The sequence below is a fragment of the Harpia harpyja genome, chromosome 3 (genome assembly GCF_026419915.1).
Source record: "Harpia harpyja isolate bHarHar1 chromosome 3, bHarHar1 primary haplotype, whole genome shotgun sequence".
Taxonomy (NCBI): Eukaryota; Metazoa; Chordata; class Aves; order Accipitriformes; family Accipitridae; genus Harpia; species Harpia harpyja.
This window is the reverse complement of record NC_068942.1, coordinates 76,978,612-77,003,746: the sequence shown is the minus strand read 5'-3', so window position 1 is coordinate 77,003,746 and position 25,135 is coordinate 76,978,612. Positions and strand designations below refer to the sequence as shown.

The 25,135-nt window shown below is 38.6% G+C and overlaps 2 long non-coding RNA genes across 2 annotated transcripts; one reads left to right on the top strand and one right to left on the bottom strand.

Annotated features, from left to right (window-relative positions):
- Positions 1 to 3,422: 3,422 nt before the first annotated feature.
- LOC128140080 (uncharacterized) lies at positions 3,423 to 8,365 on the bottom strand. The gene is made up of 3 exons (XR_008234610.1): positions 8,251 to 8,365; positions 3,817 to 3,955; positions 3,423 to 3,520 (listed from the first exon to the last, which is right to left on the bottom strand). It is a non-coding gene; the product is annotated as an uncharacterized LOC128140080 (long non-coding RNA).
- LOC128140079 (uncharacterized) lies at positions 6,099 to 24,582 on the top strand. Its single transcript, XR_008234609.1, has 3 exons — positions 6,099 to 6,509; positions 23,287 to 23,399; positions 23,620 to 24,582. It is a non-coding gene; the product is annotated as an uncharacterized LOC128140079 (long non-coding RNA).
- The last annotated feature ends 553 nt before the right edge of the window (positions 24,583 to 25,135 follow it).

Below are 25,135 nucleotides of genomic sequence, written 5' to 3'. Positions count from 1 at the left end.
ACAAACAAAACCTTCACAAAATGTTAAGAAACTTGTTTTGTTTGTCTTGTTTTCCCACAGCTTGACTGGCCACCAGACCTGTACCTCTGCAGGAAGTTTTTCCATTAACTACCCAATCCTTGCATAAAAAAAGCAGTTTGACTTTCTGATGGAATAACTGGAGGAAAACTTACATGATAGTTTGGTTTAATTCCTGTTCAAAATGAAGGCTATCCCCAGCTGTTATGTACACATTTAAGTAAGGCTTGAATATAAGACCAGCAAAAGGAACAACATTGGGAAAAATTATTTTTATAACCAGGACTTTTATACAATGTTGGAAAACATAGGTTTAATACTTTGCCCCTGTATGACTTCAAAGATTGTAGTGCCTTATTTGCAATATGAAATTTTATTTTTTACATGGTAACTGAAATATATTTATGCAAAAAAGTATGATAGAAAATTGAAATTCACCTTTTGAATCAAGCTCTCCTCTGCCCATCCCTTCAGAAGATGATCTACAACAGACACAACAGTTAAAATGTGGCAGATTGCTGTGCCAAAAAAAGACATAAGGACTGAGACATATTCTTTTAAAAATTACACTTTTTTGTTTTGAAATCATTATTAACATGTTACCATGAAGCACTGCTAGGTCATTCAGGATTTTGACTGTTGCTGACTTGTGGTTTTCTGCTTCAGCATTCATTGCAAAAATATCTTCTTTTATCTGCGCATTGCACTGTTAAAAAATAATTACAACTGAATACTTGCCACAGTTTTCTAAATAATTTCCAAACAGTTTCACTGTTTCTAGAGAGATCAGGAAGAATAAACTGAGTTTTAGCTTATGGAAATAAAAAGGTTAATGTATTCCTCTGGACAGGCTTTCTTTCAACAATAGCATCCATTTCATCTTGTTGAACAAATTTTAACAGTTGCCAAAATCAACACAAGCCAGCTATGTCCATGCTACCAAATAAAATTGATGAGGATGTGGAGAACAGGCAGAACAGCACAGATCATGTGCAAAAAGGGAAACTCTTCCTCACTCACTCCCCCAAAATAGGATGGACTCTTTCACGTTGGATCAGCTCTACCAGTACCCAGCTTGTACTGTCCCAGGTTTGGCTGAAATGGGTTAGATGGCCCAGGTCAGGCACAATAAAAGGCATTCCCTGGTGCAATACAGGCATCAGAAAAATCAGAGCTGCTCAGCTTCTGTTAGTGAATTGAACGTAAGGAGAGTGATGTTTGTAGTATAACCAAGAGTTTTCTTCCTGAGGGAAGCCTTTGTTTCCATAAGGGTGTAATCAGATAGAGCTGCAGAATAGCTGGTACCTAGCATCTGCAGTGCTAGCACACACACAGATTCAGGCAGCTGCCCTTGCAGCAGTAGAGCTCTGTGCTTGCAGGCAGCAAACAGTGCACAGGGTTCAGATCGTCTTACAAACGTAGCTCACATGGCTGCACAAATGTGGGTTCAGGTCCACATGGCAGCCCAGTAACAGTTGGCAATAAGACCACTTTTACTTCATGTGTTTTATGGGGAAGGAGATTCTACTACCCTGATAGCCCAGGGCCTGAAAGGTACACAGAGCATTTTCAAAAGCATATATTCGAAATTGCACAGGCCTATTCTACATCTCACGTTCATCTCAGCCCCCTTCATGTGGCAGGAAGGCCTTTTCCTACAATCCCTGACTGAATGCAGTAGATATACGATATTGATTATGTCTCAGGGAGATGCCTGGACCTTGGATATTCCTCTTTGTTTCCTTCCAAATTAAACACAGCCCCACACATTCATTTAAAAGGCCTGGTTTGCCCTGTGCTGTTTATGTTTCATCATCTTCCACAGCTAGTTCTCTGTGAAATGAAAAACGTACAGAGAACTTCATACTGGGAAGGAACACTGTCAAACTTCAATATACTCACTAATTTCAATCTGCAGTTCTCAGTGTTCACAATGTCAAGTTTCCTGTTGATCTCATAGATGTCTCGTTCTAGCAGCTTCATACTCTCTGTATGATTTTTCAGCTGGCCGGTTGCAGCATCACGCTTGATCCGCAACTTGTTCCTCAGCTCCGGCTGTTAATAATAAACTCTTCACTGCTAACTGATCTTTAAATAGGTTTTTTGTAATTAAATGAAGTGAAGACAGTTTTTGTTATGCGGCAGCTTTCACTTAAAAATTTCAAAGTACCATCTGAGATGGGTATCTATGCCCTCTTACCAACGAGGAGGAAGAGATACAGAGTGGGGAAGTGACTGCTTGTGGTCCACAAGAAAGGAACAAGCTCTGATGTGAAGTGACCTTCCTGCTGCAGGGTCACCCAATGACAGGAGCATCACTTTTCTGTCACTGGAGGCTCAGGTGTACACAACTGTTTTGTTGTGCTATTCCTATTCTAATATGGTTGGAGAAACAGGTCTCCCCCGTTTTCTGAACAGAGAAAATTTCTGTGTTGATGTGGCTTCTGTGGAGCTCATCAGAGATTTGCCCGTTACCAGACCACTGGGGCACGAATCCTGCAATCTGACCAGCCTCATAAGAGCCCTTTATGTAGTTTATTGAGCTTGTCTTATGCTTATCAGTACCGAAAGACATTTTAATTCTTCCTATTAGCAGCAGAAGGTGTGACTGTGTTTCTTTTCCACTTAAAAGTTTTGTTCTGGCAGAGAAACAGAAAGCAAAAGCAATCTGATTGTTTACCTGGGATGTACAGCCCAGCCTCTGGCCAGGCTGCCTGATGCCCAGCAGCCCTAAGCAAATGGCCCCAGTACATACTGGGACTGGTTAAGTATGCACCATAAAAATGACCAGTGCGGGCACAGCATGTCTGACACGCACTGTGGCTACTGCACTTGGGCTTATCAGCTGTAGCAGGTCTGAGGGTGGCTGACAGGCAGAGTCACTGTGCGAGCTCTGCGGGGACACTGTGGCTGGAAGCACTAGATTTACCATGCCTCAGACATTTTGAGGCACTGCAACTACCCCCACAGCTCTACAACTTTCTCTCTCCTCACGCTGGTGCTGATTGGATGCCTGAAGTCAGAAATGAGAAATACAGATAAAGAGGCAAGGATACAGGAAGATTTTTCAAATATGAGTTACTGAGGTGGCAGAAATTCCTGCCCTAGCAGCAGCAACCATCTGAATAGAAGCAGGTTCACAAATGCCCTTAGTTCACCAGCTTCTTTTTTACTTGCTTACATGCCTAAGGAATGCAAAATCAAGCACAAGGGCAGCTTGATATAAATGCTGGGTTACAGGTTGAGCTGAGGTCTGAGGCATCGCCCAGAGGGAAACACAGCAGCAGGGAGGAAGGTATGTCCCCAGTCCCAGCCTGTCTCCCCCGATCCCAGTCTCCATGTGTGCCTGGTCTTTACTAGGAGGAAATAAAGTTGGTGGTGGAAACTTGCAGAAGTAGTACAGCTGAGTTTTAAGTTATTACCATGTCCTCCTTGAGCTTCTCAGTAGTTTTGATCGACTGCTGAATGGCTTTTTTGACTCGTACCTCTTCATCTTTCTTTTCTACAAAGCAAGAAAAGGGGTTTTAGACAGTGTAATGACTGAACATTAAAGTTAAGCTGTTATAAATAAAACTAGGTTCCATCAGTAAGCCACCTGTTTAACTAGTCTGGCATTTTTTAAAAATGCTTCATATTTATGTTATGGCCATGTCTACAGACTCCAGTTGTTGCAAAGAGCTCAGCTTATACTTGTTTTATAGATCACCTGAGCCATAGGCAGACAAAGGGCTATGGCATGCTGATTTTGGAAACAGCAAGAAAAAGCCCCACTATGTAGAGGAGCTACTTAATACTTACCTAAAAATTATTTCCTCAGTTCTTGGTATTTTGCATACTTCTGTTCTGTTTCTCTCTGGGTTTCTTGCAAGGTTAGTCTGCTTGTGTTTAATTCTTGTTCTTTTTTAAGCAGATTTTCAGTTGCAGTTTTGATGTCATTCTTTAATGAAACTAAATATTAATCAATAATCTAAGCAGCATTTAAATGCATAAATAATTCAACATATCCAGAGGAAAAAAAAACCCAGATAAAAGAATACTGGAAATGATCCCAAAAGGTCATCTTAGTCCATCTTTTTGCTGTACAGCAGAATCAATTAGACCTAAGTACCCATGACAGATGTTTGATTTGTCCTTAAAAACCCTAGTGGTAGAGATACCGTGTCTCAGACAACTGATTCCAGGGTTTTACTATTTGTGCTGTCAATGCTTTCTTAGGGCCTAAATTTTTCTTAAGTTAAATCTATTCTCTTCCCTGTTCTTTGTCTCAACAAGTGGACAAGGAGAAAAGCTTATCACCTTGTTATCAATTTTTATTTATTCAGTAGTTACTACCATGTTTTCTGTTAGATTTACCTATTTTAAATGGAAAAGCTGCACATCTTTTTTTTTCTGATCATCTTTACTTTTACCTCTTGGACCTCAAAATAAACTACATCCTCCTTAAATGAGGTGATCAATACCAAAAACTGTACTCCAGCTGTGTCCTACCAAACCCAGGTGGAGTAGAAAACTTACATCACAAGCCTTGCCTGGCTATCTGCCTCTTTATACAGACTGGTTTGACGGTTGCCTTTTTCATTACTACAAATCTTTGTTGACTTATGTTCAACTCATCAGCTTTAATACTATTTATCACTGCCTAAACGCCTGCCTTGTGGTGGAGTTGTACAGGGATTTTATTATGATCTTTTTTCCCCAAAATTACTTCTCTAGCTTGCTAAAATAATTCTGAATTCTAGTTCTTCTGCCCTGCAGAGCGTGCTCCCACTCTTACCATGTTTGTCATCTGCAGATACAGTAAGTATTCACTCTATCCTATCACTTGAGTCATGAAGGAAATAATTACAGATTAATTCCAGGCTGAGAGCAGACCTCCCGCAAACTAACACGGACCATTATTCTGTTTTGTCAGTAAAGCATGGGTAACCATTATCTAGGATGATTTTCCAATTGTATTTGTACCTGGGATTCTTCAGCCTGGAAAAGAGGCAACTGAGGACACACACAATAAAGGTGTGTAAAATCACACATCTTTGCTGGAGAAGATGAGAAGACAACAGTTATTCACTGTTTCTTGTAACACAAGAACTGCAAGATGCCAATAAACTTGTGAGACAGCAGGTTTAAACAAAAGAAAATTATTGTCCTTATTAAATAAATTATATGTTATAGGTTGTTACGGAGGATAAATGTATATGTGAGCTAAAAGAATCAATCAGTGATAGGAGAATATTGCACTGAAGATCCAGCATAGCATAAAATTCCATCAAAGGCTATTAAATGCAGATACCATCTCCATCCAAAGAAGTCCCTGACACTTCATTTGTCACGGAAATTATACAGAAGAAGGGTCAGTCTATATTTTACTGTTCTTACATTACTTCTCCAAGAAGGACTATTGATCACTGCAGAAGACAGGATCCTGGTAGGACCAACATTGTGTCTTACCCAGTAGGGCTATTTTGGGAACTGAAGTTGATTTGAGCTTTGCTCACCTATTCTTGATGTGCACTTAAATATAACCATGAATAGCTCTGAAATTAACTTAACTTAACTACCTGAAGGTGAATTTCATCAGACTTAGATGATCTGAAGGTATCTGAGTTCTCTAGGTATGCTTGCTAACTGGTTCCTTCCCTATTCTTGCCTGAGATGTTACTTTTCTGATGCTGGCATTAGTATACTAGGCATTTGATTCTGCTGACCCATCAGTGAAGCAAAACTAATATGTCTTTATCTTACCACAAACATGGAGGGCTTTCACATTATTCCACATGTCCTTTCCTACCAGCATGTCATTTTGTGGCTTGACGTGTCTCATGTTGTTTCTCCGTGCCCAGCCGTAAGCAAATTTTTTTTCAATCATACTAATATTTGTTTAATACAAATGTAACTACAGTGCTCCTGGATCTGACCTATACATCCCCCTATAACGGGGCTGCACAGACTTACCAGCCTGGGAATCTTTGCACTCTGTTATATCAGTATGGGGAAGAAGGTACTATTAGCTCTTAAAGACTAAGCAGATCATCACCTAAATACCACTACAAATCTGTACACTTTAATCTTTCTCTGTCTCATTCCTTAGCTTTAAAAAAAATCTGACGTTTGATTTTAAAGGAAAAAAAAAAAGTCTAATTCAATGTATGTGCATCTGTCAGCATAGTGGAATCTCATCTTGTTTAGGGCCAAAGGAACACAAGTCATGAGTTAGATGACTTTGCAGTGGAAAAATACATCTCTTCTCTTTTGCTGCAACACATTAAAATACAAAAAGGGAGAACAGGAACAACCTATATAGACTGGGAGACTTGAAGAACAATATTAAGAGAGAGACAAGATGATAGCCAAGGAATAAAGCCATACAAAGAAATGAAACTGGGCCCAGGATGTGAAGTGTAACACCAGGACTCTGAACTTGCTTCTTTACAGGACATTAATGTCAAATGCTGCACTACAAGTTTTTGTTCCCTCTGAGACTCTGAAGTCAGGTAAGTCACATCCACTTCTGTGATCAAAGACTAGAAATATCAGAAAACCTCAAAGTATAGATGTTTGGATATGCTCATGAGCTGTTTGTTTTTTTTTTTTTTTTTTAAGGACTGTAGTAGAAGGATGGGTAAAAAGAATGAAAAAACTGGAAAACATGGAGGAGAATAGATGAAATGGCTCCCTTGGCAGATACAGATAAGTGAAGAAGGCAGAGAAAGAAAGGCGATCTGAGTCTCATTTCTATGGACTAATTTGATATCATGCATCATCATGATGCTCCAGACAGAGCAGAATGAACCTGATCTGACATGACTCTTACAAAGGAATTTATTCCCCTTGCACAGACCACCTCCATGAGACAGCATTCAGACAGAATCATTTTGCGGATGAAAAGAGTGGAGAGCAAGTGCAAGAAAATGCTGAAAGTTCCAAAAGTAAAAAGGGGAAGAAAAAAAAGCAACTGCAATTGTTTCATCAAAATGGTAGGAAATGAAAGCAAAGCAGGAAAACAGCTAGAAAAGGAGAAAATGCTAGAGCGTGTCACTGAATGAAAATAAACAGTTACAATTACTTTTTCAATCTGGCTCTGTCCAGGCCACAAAGGAAATGGCAACCTTCTGATAACAGTTTCGTCAGCACTCTATTAGATGGGGGAAAAACTCTTTTAGAATGGATCATATTAAAGAAAAGACAGAGAGTGTCAAGGTATATTTAGCATGTCTTTTGTATACTCTGCATAGCTCAACTGCCAGAAAGAGCATGAGAATGAATCCAGCACAACTGTTTACTTAGCAGCGACAGTCCCAGCACTCATTTTTAGGGAAGCTTGAGCAGTTACATGACCATAACTGTCTTGCATGATATGGGAGCATAACCTCTCCAAAGATCTTCAAGGCCTTCTGTAAATCTACCTTTCTAAGCTCAGACGTACAAAGAGAATATTTCTTACACTCCTGGCATGTGATTTATCCTCTCTCCAATCAGACTGTTGACGATGAATCAGACAGTTTCCCTGGGGATAGAGGGTATGCTATATACCAAAGATCGGAGAAGTGCTTGAAATCTTTGAAAGCTCTGCATAGTTCATATTCAGCATTTCAGTGTCCTACTTTCTTTGGGAAAGAAAGCTCATCAGTGTTTTAAAGAACACTGACACTAAGTAGCCTTGGGTTATGTCTTGCACACCATCAGTCACTCCAATAGATTTACAACAACAATAATTCAGAGGAGAATTTGACCAGTGTCTAAAATCAAGCTGTCATATCTCCATGAATGTTGGCCTGTTTACCCAAAAATGATGAAACAAATTCTACATGAACAGGTTACACATTGGGAGGCTCACTACAAAGCTAAACTGGATGCATCTCAGGAACGAATCTGGTCCTGCAATATTTTTATTTTAAAATGGGAGGCATCCCTTCTGAGAAACACCTTCACTGCATTCTTTTGGCATAGATGCCCATACATACATGAATATATATACATACATGTACATATATAGTTGTGTACTGACTCTAGTGTCTCAATGTGAGGGTCTTAAGTGTTTTTGACCATTAAAAAACCAAACCAAAACAAAACACCAACCTGAAAAGTAGAGAATTTTCTTGAAACAATTACTGACAGATGGGTCACATATGAGCGTAGCTCCAATGAGCATAGATGCAATGAGGTGCAACAAACACTACCAATTCATCCATCAGAAATCTTCCCAAGGTTAATAAAAAGAACAATGAAACTTACCTCCAGACATTTTATTTTGTTAGTAAACTCCTCATTATAATTCCTGTAATCATTTTCCCTCTTACTTGCTTCTTCACTCAGGGCTTTGGCTTGCTTTTCAGACTGAAAAAGCTTTTTCTCAAGGTCTTCAATCTCATAATGGAAAGCAAAATGAAGGTCAGTGATTTCTGAAATACGTAATGTCTACGTGGACCACTCAGAAATAAGCAATTAGAGCAAAATGAGAGCAATCTGCATTTAAAACACAACATCTGCTAAGATAAATAATTGCTTTAAAATGGTTATTAATAGGAGTTAAGCTCAGATCACAGAATCACAGAATAGTTGAGGTTGGAAGGGACCTCTGGAGGTCATTGTGTCCAACCCCCTGCTCAAGCAGGGCCACTTGGAGCAAGTTGGCCAGGACCGTATCCAAATGGCTTTTGAATATCTCCAAGCATGGAGATATTTAGATTTTTAGATACTGAAGATCTTTAGACCTGATATCATGTTTAATAGCTTACAAAGAATTGGCCTTTGGAGGTTACTTACTTAGGTGTCGGTTTACTCTGATTATGTACAGCATGAATGTATCGTAACACTGGATGTAATGGGTTAAAATACCTGTTGTTAAACATACCTCCAGAAGTAGTTCAGCATGCCTTTTTTTGCCAGCCTCTATTCTTTCATTAACTTTTCTGTTTGTATTCTCCTCCTCTGAGAAAAAGAGTTCCCTCTGCTTTGCTAAGTACAGTAGCTTCCAATGAAGCATTACTCTAGTGACAGACACATGAACAGAAATAAATTGAAATTGGGAGAAGAAACAGAGAAGGGAGACAACATTATCAGAGGCACTGCAAGCCTAATTTGAGTGGTTGGAAGACTCAAACATATAACCTGTAACTTCATGACTACAATCAAAGTGGTTAAAATAGAAGTCTGGGATCCTGACAAAATCTAGGAGAGATGCATGAAGAGACAGAAAAACCTCTACTGAACCTGGAGGAGGAGTCTTAAGGTGACTAGTCTCACTTAAGTGCCTCTGTTATGTGCCTAAAATTAGTTAGCATAAGTCTGGACCAAATAATTTGGTTAATTTAGCTTAGCAAATCGGAAGGTTGGAAGGGACAAGATTTCACATTCATAAAACTCTAGGGTTTGTAAACCGTGAAAAGGATAAAAGACTACACTGATACAAAACTAAAAAGGCATTAGCTGTCTATGTGAAAATGCAGACTGGAAGTCAGAAAAAACTATTTTTTTACTATTCATCAAAAGAATAAGATTTCAGAATGACATCTTAATGAGAGTAAGGGGGGAAAGCAACAATGGCTTTTTGGATTGAGTATGATTATTTTTGGAAGACAAAATTATGATGCAATATTCAGGGGAGAACCAGACGGGACCAGATGACCAAGAAATCTCCAGATCTCTTTGCACCTTACATGGCAGAATAATCAAATGAGAAGTCAGAGCTGCAGAGCTAGTCTGAAACAGCTGAGCAGACAATGGGTTTATTTTGGAGAGCATCCTACCAACTGTAGGGGGCTAAGTACTTTCCTGAATTAACTTTTTTTCTTGCCAGTAATGAAGTGGAGGTGAAAATCCTATCAGGGATCTCACATACAAGGAGGCATTCATGGAAGAAAAAAAAAAAAAAAGCCCCCAAAACCTACCAAGTACATAGGTCTTAATGCTCTGACAAGAAGGTATCTCCATATTGGTGTGGAATGATAGCACCTCAAGAACCAGACACACAAAACTGAGTTTAGACAAACAGTATGAACAGACCCCCAAGAGCTTCAGCTGAAATCTGGCAGGTGCTGAGAAACTCAAAACTAGCAGGAAAGCCTTATATCACTCTAATTCCAGCTACAATCATTCACCTAGATTTATCCAACTCAAGGCTTTTTCTATAGGTACCTCACACCACTGTGGGTAGACACGTCTGTGTAAATGAAGAGTGATGCAAACTACTTCATGGCAGATGTTCTGAATATAGATAAAATAACCCTTAGTCTTTTTGTGACTTTTGTGTAACATGCTCCTTACAATTCTCTCTAAAAGTTTCCTAAAAAGACAGATTCAGTAGAAGACACTGTTTAAGTAATGAAAAATACATAAATCCAAGGAAGAAAGATGAAATACCTGAAAATGCAAGGATATCTCTTTCTTACAGACTCAGTCAAAGGATTTGTGTATATGACAGCTGGAACCCCAGATCCCACCAGTCTGAGGACCTGATTTTGAAAGGTGTTCAGCACACAAAGTTCCCATACTTCCTAGCTGGAGCTATGGGTGCTTGATACTACAGGGAACTGAGACACTTTTTTCTCATCGAATTCAATGGCAAAGCTCTCATTGACCTCAGAGGTGCAGGATCAGCTACCAATGAACATTAATTGAAATTAATGAAAACAAATAAATTAAAAAATGCAGTTTTACAATTTACATAAGTGTCCATATCCTGGGAAAATCCCAAATAGCTTATAAAATAACTTAGAACACTTAGTACCATAATGATTAAAAGCCACTTATACAGTAAGTTCAGTGGTTCTCACCACTTGGCAGTATAGCACTAATATTCAAATGAAACCTTGGATATACTTGAGGAGATGTCCTTTTACCTGCCATCATATCACTGAATATTTACATAGTAAGTCTTTGGGTTTATATCTCTTATATAATAGCACCAACAAGATGCAGTAATTCATTAATTTGCTGCTTTGTTTTAAAGATACAATGCACACTTTCTAGTTTATCCTACCTTGTCTTATTTTCTGTCTTCGAGTCTTGCTTTAGAGATGCCAGCTCTTCTGCATAGCTCTTTGTAGTATTTCTGGGGGTAAGAAAGGTAAACTTTCAGAAATAATGCTGAAGATTTGGAGAGTGCTTACTCTATGTCAAAATTTTAGTACAGTTTTTCAAAATTTCCTTCCCACCAACCAACATATTAACACTAGTTGGAGAGAGACAATATGGCACCTGTGGGTCACGTCTCAAAAACCTACACATATTATAGTGTTCAACCATAGCTATGTGTTAACACATTGTTGTTTCTCAGGTTAGAAACATCAGTTTAAAATTCAGAGGGTCTTGTTAGGGACCCAAGGCAAATCCAGGAGTATTTTTTTCAAGCCAGAAACAATAAACAAATGCAAAACACAAGAACAGATGTTTCGGAAATGAACAATTACTCTAATGTATTAGTAGCAAGTACTACAAAAGAGCATTTTCAGAAGTAGAACTTCTGGCCAGATGGACAAATCAATTTATTTTAATTTTGTATGTATTTTCCAGTGTATTACGTGTGGTAAATACTAAAATGCATGAACTTTATACGTATTCGACCCATTCTAGGAGAGTTCAATACAATAAAAAGGCTGGTAGTATGAAACCAGTGATTCTCACTCCTTCAAGACACAAAGGTGGTGGGAAGCACCTACTCCAAACCCCACATGGATTTACAAAGAGATAGTATGGTGCTTTCTTCCAAAGGTTTTATTGTTCTAAATGCAAAGCTAAATGTATGGAGCCAGCACTGCAAGACATTTTACTAGTAGCAGAATGCGTCCCAAATAATTATTAGAAAACACTGAAAAATTAGACTTCCGTTCCATACTTTCTAAAACTACATTCATTATTGTCAACTTCTCAGTTCAGAGGTTTTAATCAATTGAAGACTGCCCTCTTTGAATGAAATCTGACAGACTTCATTTGAAATTGCTCATTAAAAAAAAAATAATCAGTCAATCTTGTAAGGTGAACAGTGAGATTCTGAATATATTGCATATTACTTTTAGAAAAAAAAAAATTAACAAAAGATCTTAATTTTGATTTCCAGTTTGGTGGCCCTGTTAAAGTAACTGGGAGGTCTGTGATGTCCACTGAAATTAAATTATTTGGGGTTTGATATAGAGGGATGTTGTGAAGCTAGTGAAAATTCACAGGACAAGATAATTATGTACAGACATAAAATAAAAACCTAGGGAAGTATGGGGACAGGGACTGGGAGAAGGGAATTTTACAATCAGTTTTTCTGAGGGATCAGAGCTGCGGTGCATTTTGCACAGTTCCATGTAGTCTAGTTTAAAAGTCTGAAATTAAAAGCTGATTGTCTCTAGGAGAAAGCTCTTACAACTCTTTCCTTTACTATCATTAGTGTAGATATCCAATTGGCATCAAGATACTATGCGATGCTTATTTCACCTCATTATCTTGCTAACTTAGTTTTATACTGTATATACATTGCACTTCATTACAAGTTCTCGTCCTCTTTAGCAGTGCATGGCTACCTCCTTTTTAGCAGTGTGTGACTACCTCATGGTCTTATTTTCTGCATCCCACGTTTACATGGCAACAATATTTCCTTTGCCAGGAAAAATGCAGACACCGATCCTATCAAGATAGAAATGTACTTCTTTTCCTACAAAGCAGAATAAATGTATTGTATGTTTTCTTATTCAGGATGAAAAGGGAGGTGAGCAGTTATTTTCTTACTTTTTAGTTATAATTATATCTATAAGTAGGGCAACTCCATATTAACAAAACATTCGTCAGGAGGTTTTAGATAACAGGAAGACCCCAGGAGCACAGCCCCTTCAGTGCCACACTGTGAAAATATTGCACAGAACCAGCACAACTGATGTCATTCAAAACACAGAGTGCATGCAAATATTTGGCTCTGCTAAGTTTGAGGGACATAAGATTAATTGGCTGAACCTTTTTACTTTCTCTTGCAAAGAATGAGACTCCAGCAGAGACAAAAAGAAAAGCTCTCCCGTTTGTCAGGCTTACCTTTGTTACATGACAGAATTTGATTGTTAGTGTGTAATGTAAGGCCTTGATCTCCTGATTCTCTAGCAAATAGATGAACTGGGTCCAAAGCAGGATATCTGGGGTCAGCACACACGGGCCTACCCTCACCCTATGGCAGCAAAATCCCAAATCTCTTCCACCAACTACAGGCTAACAGAGAGCTGCAGTGCTTTGACCGTGCTCCTGCCAGCCATCCCCCACTGCACAGGACGTCTGTTCTGCTTAGACTACACAAGCCAAAGATTTCTTTTGCAGAGCACTTCTGTGCACAGGGCAAATCTGTGCTTACTTAGCTTTATCTGAGTAAAAGCAGATTTTCTCAGATACCACCATAAAAGGGTAGTGGCTTGGTCCAAGACCTGGTACCACACTATGGAGTTCACAGTCCCAACTGTTTGTGAAGTTTTACATTCTGCATTGCTTCAATAGCCTTCAGTATTTGTATGTGCATTGCTTGGTGATAAGAAACTGCAGATTAAATTAGGGTAATTGGCAGCTAACCTCTTTTTTGTATGAAGTTTCATACCAGCCTACTAGTATAGTTTATAAACCCATTTAACTTCCCTATTGAATGTTACACTTCAGAATCACTTAAACCAGCTGAACTCCTGAGTAAACAGTACTGAGGCCATTTACTGTTGTCAAGATTGAAAAACTACATACAGTAGGCTGTCTTCAAGATTTTCAATCTCTTTCTCTAGGTTTTTCTTTTCCATCATATGATTTGCCAGAAATTCAAGCTTTTCATCCAATAAAACAGATAATTTCCCCAATCTACCAGAAGAAAAAAAGAAATGTTAGATACCTTGTCAGAAACATGATCTCACTATGTAGCAAGAAAATCCTTAGTCATAAAATCACAAACTTAAGAAATCTGTATTCAAAAGCTGACAGGTAAAACCTACTTTGCCACCATCTCATCCCTTTTTATAGCCCAGCGTTGTTCTTCTTCCAGTACTTGTTCATACTTTTGGCGCACAGCTTTATTTTCTAATTTAAGTTTTTTATTCAGGCATTTAGCATTGCTTAGATCTTCCTTAGTCTAGAAATAAGGACCATAGATGTTAGCTTATTATTATTTCTGTCTCCGTTTTACCTTATAACAACATTTTATACTGCTATAGTTCCTTTAATCAAAAAAATCTTAGAGAACTTTACAATGAATCAAGATTCACAGCGTGTATGTAATTAACATATATAGATGGCACATCAAGATCATGTTTCTGGATCTTGATTTCCACGGCCTCATTCAAATTCACCACTCTGAAGCAGCCTGCAAGCTGCATGCTGCTCCCAGACACATGGTACTTTGCTCCAGCTGGAGGTAGTGACTTCCACTGTGTGGACTACAAAGAGTGATAAAGTAGAAATGAGGAAAGCTTGACAATGAAGGAACACTGGGCTGGTGGGCATGCAATATCAAGATGGAAGGAAGCAGGAGTCACGGGTCCTGGCTGAATGAGGCAAGGGCAGGAAGATGGAAGAGAAAAAGGAAATAGGAAGATGATGATTGGGGTCCTGGCTTTTGATGGTAGGAAGGCAGTAGAAGAACAGGTGGGGTTGCCATAGGATGGGGAGAATGTGGCTCCCACCTAGTGCTGCCGAATGTCAGTATGGCAGCATTTTTAATGGACCAACATCTTGTTTGATATGTACACCTTTGGAGAAGTTATGAACATAGCTAGGAAACCACCCCTGATAGATGTGTGTAGTCTACATAACAATAATCTCAGGCAGTCGGCATTCCTTCACAGGTTCAGCAAATGGAGTGCCACCACTAGTTACATTTTCCCCACATGCAATAAAAGCTAATAATAATATTAAAAAGCATGGAGCAAGTCAACAAGGATGACTATGAAAACTGCACTCAGCTTTCCAGACCAGGAGCCCAACCTCATCCTTGTTAACAAATCTCCCCACAATCCTCCTACATACATCTGTCTGCCCCATTCTCTTACTGCACATATACTCCCTCCCAAATCAACATCCTAAGCTCATAACCCTCTATTCCCTTATATCCCAGCACAGAAGACCACACGCTCAAGCTTACCCCACCTGTCAGTGCCCTTTAAGTCTTTCAACATCAGCCCGTGGCCTCAGTTGAAGAGAAGATCTTGCCCCTACCTCCATCACGGCTTCCAAAACCCAAGTATAGTAGAAGGTAGAAGCCACATGTCCTGCAAATGTTTGTGCCTCTTCTCCCTGCTCGCACTCATCAAGCACAGAGGCACAGGCAAATCAAAGCACCTAAAGCACCTCACATGTCACACTTTGTGCAGGCCTGTTCTCATTGAGTATTTCAACAAGATAAGGCCTAGTAAAAACTCTGAGCCAGAATAAAAATATCTCTCTTACCTTTTCAAGTTCCTTATTGAAATCTTCCTTTTCTTGGGCAATTTTTGATTGTAAAAGCAGTAATTCAGAATCAAGCTGATTCCTATTAAACAAAGCCAATGTAGACATATTTAGGAGGGCATTAACAAAAAAATATTTAAAAAAAATAAAAAATCATGCATTCTTATTCTCAGGCCCCTCATGTGAACATAATCTATGCCTACATACATTTGAGCTCTATTCCATTCAGGTGTCTTTTTTCATTACTTTCCTGTAATATACCTGATGAGAATACAACTTGCAAAGAAGGTAAGGACATAGAGAACTAGTAGGCTTTCTACTACAGGATCTTAAAATACAAAATACAAGCCAAGGAAGGCTTGTGGGGAGAGGCAATATTTTCTATAGACAAACTGATCGAAAAAGTACACAAGGAGAAAGCAGATAGGTTTTCAGGTGGGTAAGTCCTACTAGCAACAGATCTACAGGTTAAAATCGGAAAGTTTGTGCATAGATTTATATTTCTTGCTTGGATGAACATTGTGCATTTGTATGTTTTACAGGATGCAGTCAGAACAAGGGATACTCACTTCCTTTTTCTATCTTCCATACAAAACAGGAGTCATGCAAGAAGTATAAGCCTACCTAAAGAAGTGTCTGAAGAAAGAAATCTGATATGGAGGAGGAGAGGATATCAAAAAGAAAAAAGAGGAATAGAAAGCCCCAGCATCCTAGTAATCTTATAGCAAACAAATATAGAACCAGAAATCCATATTGACCAGGCTTTGAGAGCATGTGCCAAACACTGTGAAAGAAAAAATACATTGACCAGATCCTTTCTTTAACTCAACTGCCAAACTCATCTGTTACATTAAATAGTAGAATAAGTTATGAAGGACAAACACTCTAAAACAAATAAAGACATTCACAACACAGCAGCTATAAAAATGCAGCACAAAAAGAACAGAAAGACACTGCTTCTGTTACACCCAGGCTATGAAATTCACCATAGCCCACAGCTCTGTGGTCATCACCAGATCATAACTGTTTGGACCCTCGAAACATGAGCATGGTCAACTTCCCTTGCACAAATATTTCTACTAAAGTTAATACTCAGGAGAGTAAAGATAAGCAATTTATAACTGCCTACAGGATCAAGAGCCACAGCCGGATGCTGGCTGCAGCTCATTTTTTACAGTAATTACATTGTTAATTAATGGCAACATTCATTTCATGAAGACATTAATGAATTAGTTCTGCCATCAAGACAAATAGTGGAGTTCAGAGCAATAATTTTAGCCAAGTTTCCAAGAACTTATATTTTCTTCTTTGTAGGGATTCTCAGCTCAGCTTGTACAGAGAAATGGGTTCAAAAAAGAAGTTTGAATCACCAGGACAAGTCTCAGTTTTTCTCCCGATCTCTTTGGTCATATAACCCTTCAGAAGGCCTATGGCAGCATCAGAAGAGAAGAGCTATGGAGCTAGCCTGGATAATACTAAATTGAGGATCTCCACATTGAGCTCCATGGGTGTAACATAGACAAGCCCATAGAACGATATTTGGATTATTTTGCTTATTCACATCATTTGTCATGCTTTGCATCTCAGGTAACATACAGAAGAAGAAATCTCTGTGCCACAGCAAATATAAGTATTCCAGCTGATAGGACAATGATAGCATATGCAGGGAGTAATGACTGTCTTTCCAACCATGTGTATTGTTAGAATAACAGTATAACTCTAGCCCAAAGGGCACTGTTTGTGAATATTTGTTCCCTGACAGCTAATTTAGATTAGCTTCAGCTGTCCTCCAAGTCTTTACTGTATGCCCACTGACGCCAACAGAAAGATTCCCATTATATAATTCACATACTTTATAGAATTTGGCTGGTTCTTCTTAAATACTGGGCAAAAATTCCCTCAGAAAACATTAATGCAGGTTTAGCAAAAAGATCAACTCAAGTGGTATAGTAATTCTTACTTCTTCTCTGAGAGTGCCAGCATGTCTGTCTTTTTTAATTCCAGGGTTTTTTCCAGTTGCTTGCTTTTTTCTTTCAGTTTTGCTATGAGACTTTCCTCATTAAATATAGCCTATAAAAAATATAACAGACTATGTCAAAAACATCTGAAATTTCCAAAACAGCAGATAATGAATCCCTTTACTGCCACTTGTCGGTCTTTTTTTTTTTTTTTTTTAAGATTTCATAACATCTGCATGAGACTGCTATTTTCTAGCCACTCTGAGATTTCAGTCAAAATTACTACAGCCTGCAAAGAAAGAATACTGAGGAAGTAGTGGTTAAGGCTTTATCTACTGTATTTAATCACTGAAAGAGTTAAAAAAAAAATCAGTGCAGGTTGGTAATGAAAAGACACTTTAAAAAATTAACCTATGAAATCTGTCATTCAAGGGAACCTCGCTGCAGAGTTAACTCAGGTACGGTTCTGGAATTTTTACTAACATGATACTCATTCAGACAGAAAGGACTTTTACTGGGAGGGCAGCAGTGCTTCTAACAGAAGTTGGCAAGACTGGGACAGAAAATGGATGTTTTACATCTCAGTTTGGCTCAACTCATTACACAAGTATTAGTTTTGCAGTATGGTTGCTTTCAGGAGTCCTGAGGTAACTTAGCAGATATTAAACTGAATGCACATAGTTTGAGTTAACTCTGCAAGAAATCATAACAGGAAAGATGAAGACACTGATCTTTCCTTACTTTTCTCTGATAAGTTATCCCTGCAAAAAGGGAAAAGTAGTTCTAGAGTAGGCAGGGTTGAACTGGAAGCCCATATTAAATAGGTGGCAGACAGAGAAAGCCTGGTTGTCTTTTAGCCCTATTAGCCTTGACTTTCCAGATCCTGAGCCTCCTTAAAATTGTCATGTCCACCAGTGTGGAGTTACTTACACTGCTGAATGCATTCCCAGGCGGTTGGGCATATTAAAGTCTCCTTGTTTGTTTTAGTTTCTACAACACTTTTCCAGTACAAACTCTTTCATAATATCTGAACAGCCTTCTTTTCTAAATTTCTTCCTATTTCTTCCCCTTACATCATAGTTTGCATCCACTAAATATCTGTTGATTATCATGTCTCTTTTTCAGCTAGTCCTCCAACTACCTCTACCAGAGCCATGTGCAGGACTGGGAGCCAAGTCATCGTCTCACTGACTTTTTTTAATATTCCCTATAACAATGTCCTGATAAATAGATTGACGAGCACATAGTAGCCAACTGTTTCATTAAGTTGGTAAAAACAGTCTATATGGACCTTCTATTTTTTAAAGTGACTTTACAACCGAGTAACTAACAGTTAATAATGTCAGTCAATTAGACATCATGCAAGCTTATTTTTCTTCTTAAAAGGTAGGGACTGTGTTTCTCTATAAATTCCCCTCACATTGACCAATTATGAATTGAATTTTGATCTTTGCATTAATGAACCAAAACAATTTTCTATATAACTTACCATTGAATTCAGACCTATCAAATGCTGTAGGTCCAAAGATTTTATATTCAAGTTTTCAAGTTCATGCTTTTTCTTGGAATTGTTTGCCTCCTGAGTATCAAGGATTTTTTTCATTTCTCTCTTCTACATTAAAAATAATACAATTAATTGAGCAATGTACGGTACAATGTTTAAAAATTTATATTAAAACATCTGAAGTCTTCCAAAATTAAATGAGCACAAAATTTACACTGGAAGAAAATAATTTTCTGCAAAAGCCACAGCTATGTACCAAATGACAAAATTCTATAAGAAAAAGAAACAATATTTAATTAATATAACAAGCAAATTAGGACCTGATCTGTCAAAATTTCATGTGATTTTATTCTAGTGTAGGAACCTGATTATATCATATTTTCTACTAGAAAGTTTTCTTTTAATCTGATCATCTGTTTTTATGTTATTGTTCAGAAAGAATATCAAATATACACAACTGAAAGTAGGGCAGACTATAAAAAAAACAGTAAAACCTTATCTCAGAGCTTGCTGGAAAATATAGGTACCTTTATTTTAAGCAGTTTGCCTGGAGGGGTTGAGTTCCCAGTACATGATTATTTGTCCCACAGTCAGTAAGAAGCACCAATACAGACATGACACTCTGAGATGTGCTGCTAGAAAACAAATTTCATATACCATGCAATTTTGATGTGTGCGTGTTTGTGTGTATATGTATACACACCACACACAGATAAGTACATGCATACAGAAGTCAAAACAGCATGTGTGCACCTGATGTCAAGAGAGTCACTTTTCTGTTTGTGCTGCTGTGGAGACATATGTTAGCACCATATGAGAAAGCAAAATACAACATCTGCAATAATTTCTAAGGTAATTTACTGTGAAGTACATTTTAAAACCTTTACCTTTTTATCACATTCTTCTTTCTCTTTCTCAAGTTTGCTTATTTTTTCAGCTATTTTTTCTTTCAATTCTGCTAATGCTGCCTTTGCCCTGATTATTTCTCTTTCTGTATCTCTTGTTTTATCACAAGTTTCAATTAAGAGAACATTTGTGTTAACTTTTGTTGCCATCCTTTCATTCAGCAAGTCTACTCTTTCTTTATACTGTGTCCGCAAGTATTCCTGTTCCTCACTGGAAAAAAAAAAAAAATAGATGAAAATTATATTTCCTACCATTCATTCAGATCGAAGACTGGGTTCAGATGTTCGTTGAAATGAATCCTTGCCTATCCATATGTTAGCAACTCAGTCTACTATAGCACTATATATACTATAAAGCATGACGTGCAGCAGTACCTGTGATGAAGACCATCTAAGACCTTGCATTCCAATGAAACAGCTTTCAGTTGTTTGTATTATAACTTTATCAAAGCTTTACTTTTACTGGCGTGATTATTTTCCACAAGTTTCATTAAAAATGGAACGGCTGCTTGCAAGCATTGAAAGAATAAAGAATGCAGGCTTCCCCTAAGAAAATGCATTGCGATTTATTTTTGAACAGCTCTAGCAGCAAGGCAGAAGGTGACAGTAACATGAAATCTGGCAGGGAGAAAACAAGTATCTCCCAAGTCTCTGTATCCTCTTGGGGTAACTCTTGAAGAGGAAGATGGGTCTCTAGCACAGTTACTGATTCAGAGTTCCTTCCACTGTTCTTGTTTTAACTGAAAACTGATTTTTGTCTGTAGTAGTTCCTTAACATTAATTGTTGAAAAAGAAAACTCTCCCTGCTGGTGTGAGAAGTGAAGCTGCAGACAATTTTCCCTAAGAGAGCTTGTCAGGGCTACAGAGGGCAGGCAGCAGCAGGCGGGCTCTGCTCTTCAAGAAAATAGATCTTAAAAACCAGGCTTGCTGCTGCAGCAAAGAGTTGCCTAGGAACATTTGTGGCTAGCTGCAGGGGTGAGGGCCAAGCACTACTCAGCATGTTTTGATAACATTTCAGTTCTCCTTAATCATCTCACTAGTATGGTTTTCCTTGTTCAAATGAAAACATACCACAGTGCAGCATTCTGTCTTTCACAAAGGCTTTGCTTCTCATCCAGTAATTCAATTTCATAAGCAATGCTTTTCAATGCAGACTGCAGCTGATGTATCTTAGCAGCACTAGATTCGCGTGCAGCAGTAACAAGAGCTAAAAAATAAATGCAAAACATGCAGAAGCCTTTTATCTATAAAAAGGTATATACAAGATAATGCAATAAGGGATTGATCCATAATCTTTAATTCACTACTATTGGTACTAGCGCCTGGTAAGGGATAGCTGTGATTCTAAGACACTAACGTCCCTGAAATCATGCATGGTATTTCAGTAGTTTAGTCTTATCACATTTTCCCTGAGTCATCTGCATTTATCAACAAGAAGCCTGCTGTGTTCTCATGGAACAATTGCTCTTTTTCATACTATATGTCTAAGAAATTCCCTAGATGTATTGTGAACTGATAAAAATTATTCCCCCCCCCCCCCCCAATCTTCTGCATAACCAGCTCTGGCAGCCAGGGACAAGGAACAGGATCACCTGGCTTGAAATTCAATAGATTTTCTCCCAGAAGAGCCACTGCTGTGTAAAAGTGAAGAGCCTGCATGAAGAGGCACTGTGGATAAAGCTCCTCTGTGCAGGGGTGTTGTACTACAGCATCTCTTCAGCTTCTGAGATAACAGTCACATTAGTGTACATCCACCCACACAAAAACACTTAGGCAGTGCAGAATGGGAGCAGCTAGTATAAACAATCGACTAACTGCATAGCAGCCACGTGGTATAGGCAGAGAGAAGGTGAGGGAGTAAACTTGCTATGAGAAAGTAAACAACAAACATAGAATGTAGCTGGGAAAAAAAAAATTAAAAAAAAAAGAAAAACAAAGAAAACAAAAGAAAAAAGAAAAAAGAAAAAAAGAAAAAAAAAGAAAAAAGAAAAAAAAAGAAAAAAAAGAAAAAGAGCAGCTCTGGTTGCTGTTTCATGACAAACCTAAAGCTGATCTAACTCCATAGTACTCCAAAAGGAGCAGTCCTGCTCTCGCTGGCCACCCTGCCATGTTGCCATCCCTCCTCCTGTGCCACTGTTGTCCCACAAACAGGGTTCATTTACCCAGCGGGCAAGCCAGTAACACACAGAGTCAAGGTATTTTCAAATTAATTTCATTGATGCGCTTGAATGGGTGTCTCAAGACAGCACACCCTTGTCTCAAAAATTCTCACATTTAGACACTTAACTAATACATATTCATTGTTATTTTCCTTAATGATCCATTCTTTCTTCTTTGCCCCTCATGTAAATTAGTGCGTAGACGCTTTCTTCTTCCTTCATTGTCTTCTTTTGAGTAGGTGGTATCATTTGCGTAGGTGGTCAATGAGTCGGTGGTCGCGATCTCCCCCTGTAGGAATTACCTTTTACCTACTTCTTCCCTAATCTTGGCAGTTCCAAGTGGTTCTTCAAGGTTTATCAACCAGACCACAATCCATTACCTTTTCTGACATAAACATAAAGCCCCATGGTCTAGTAATTAGTTCCTAAACACTGAATCATGTCTAGTTATTGTTTTCCTATTTTAGCTATTAACTGATGGGGACTGTACACAGGACTTTAGCAGCTCCCTGGTTATTTCAATCATATTGTACATATTAATTGATAACACCACCACTAACAATCATGCAGCCTCATGGTTAGCCAGATAAAGAACTCCAACTCCCTTGCTTCTCCCAAAAAGAAGAAATCCTAACATTCATCTAGATCAGCTCCCTGACCACTTTGCTTTGTGACTACAGTGTAAAGAGAAGGGTGGTAGCAGAATATGCCTTGGTCATCTTAAAAGTCAAGCCATACCTGGGGGGGGGGGGGGGGGGGGAGAAGAAATAGAGCTCAACTTTATTTTCATCTAGATACCTACATTTGAGCCAGGACTTTAGCCTCCCTTCATAGCCAGTAGAGAGAAAGAGGCACTTCCAACTCATGATTCTTCTGACTTGCTTTAAACATCTATTCTAGGGTGAGATGAATCATGCCTAGAAGTGCATCTCTGTCTTCACTGTCTAAAAGAGACAGTTGATAAGCATTTGGTCAGATGAACCCCACCCAAAAGTAATAGTGCATCAGATAAGCATTATTATCCCAACTTCACAAAGAGGGAACTTGCAGCCCAGAGCACTCAAGTGCTCCTTCTTAAGTAGCAGAGAAAGGCTGTGGCACAGCTGGGATCAGAACTGAATACTGCAATTCTCCAGTCATTCCTCTAGTGCTTGTGCATGGTCTTCAGTGAAGATATCTCTCGTTTATACTCTTATGTGAGACAATAATCCCTCACAGTATCATACATCAGCAAACACCTATCTTCTTTCATTAAGAAGTTATTATTGAAAGTTATTACCTTTAGCAGTAAGATTTATTTTATAGAATACTTCAAGTTGTTTAAATGCATAGAAAACTCAATTCTCTTGTTTTTTCAGAGCTGGTTAAGTCAGTACTACCTGTCATCTCTGCAAAAATCTCTCCCGGAAAACTCTGCATTCTGAAGCAAAGATTGCTGGTTTTTATAGTCTCCTCTTCTAGGCATTCAAGGGTATGTCTTCGAATTTCTTCCTGACAATTAAAAAATCCACAAGTGAGAACCAAGTAATACAACAGATGAAAAAGCACTTCTTCCTGACAAACCATTTATTTCTTTTTTTAGTTAGTTGATACTGGATATTTTCCATGCCTAGGTATATCATTCCCCTTGCTCATACTTGCTCTCTTTCCTTTCTTTCACTCTTCAAAATAACAACTAACTTGTTTTACAGGTAGCTGAACAAACCTATGTATCTCCAGGAACTGTTGGCTTCTGACTGTTAACAACCTTCAGGAAGCCATTACTGACATCTCTGCTACAAAAGCTGTGCTGGCAGGGAAGGTCTTAGCTGTCAGCTTCTGCCATTGTGCATGAGAGGTATTATTTAAGCAACAGCAGAGTGTCATTTCCCTGTGGCCTGAAGCTATACTGAAGAAGGGGGACCCTAGCTGGCCTTGAGACACACTAGAAAGTCATCTTCTGGTTCACAATTAATGGTATGAAAAGGGTCACTTTTAGAGTGACGGTGGAGCAAGAGAAAACAGACTGAACTGATTGTGGGAAAAGCCTTCAAACAACTGAATCCCCAAATTTGTATGACTGGGAATTGTAGGCGGGTTGATGAAGCCCCAAATGGCTGGGAAAGAAATCCGTTCTTAAACAGATGTTGACTTTGGCATCACAACTTATGCATAAAATGAATCCTATCTTTCTCCTTCAGTTTTGCTAGCAGTTACAGTCGCCAGCTGAGACACTATGGGAAGAAAAGATACTGTTGAGTTTTACTGTCTACTGTTGAATTTTACTGTCTACAGAGCAAATTCTATATGCACACATATAAATTACTCTCATTTCCTTGGGAAGATGAAATATTTAGAGGTGTAAAATAAATGTGTAAAAGGTTTTAATTTCGTATGAGTTACATCGTCAATTAGCTGAAGCAGTGAAAAAGAAAACAGCTTTATGATTTCAGCACGTTACATAAAACACTCATTTGACAGGCTAATGCAGAGCTGGTCTGAAATAGACGACTTAGAGGCCTACTGAAGGAGAAAGTAAAGTTTTACAAGATTTACACCTACCTAGACAAATACATTATGGAGATACTTTTAAAATACCTTCTGTTTGAAGCCATTCTGGCTTTAATGGCTTCAGAGGTCTTACAGAAAAAGTTAGCTACCTACGAACAGCCATCCTCAGCTCATAATTACTATAGAGACTCTTATTGTCACACACAATGCAATTGTTTCAAGGAAAAACAAACTGTTAAAAAAAAATCCTTTTGTACCTAGTCATAGGGCAAACCACCTACCTGCTGAACTCTGTACCATCTGCAGAACACACTAACATTAGTGGGTGTATCCTCACAGTAGCCCTGAGAGGGAAGCATTATTTTTCTCCCTTGCACCCACAGCATTAATGCCCTTATGACATAAAAAGCTCTACACAAGTACACCTTAGCCTTCAAGTGATTTTTGTGATACTCCTACTAAGTCACTGCAGGTTCAGAGCTTACACTTCTCACACAAAAGCAAACTATGAAGACACACCAGAGTAAAGGGGAAAAAAAACCTTCAACCCTGAGTCCCAAATTACTCTGCTGAGCATAAGACCCTTCCTCTTTTTACTTCAACAGAAGGCTGGCCACGCCTCAAATTTCACTAGCCCCTAGTATAAGTGGTATCTACTGTTCCCCCATTAAAATATCAGCAGGTGAGCTAAGGCTTGGATCAGCTGTGTGACCTGTA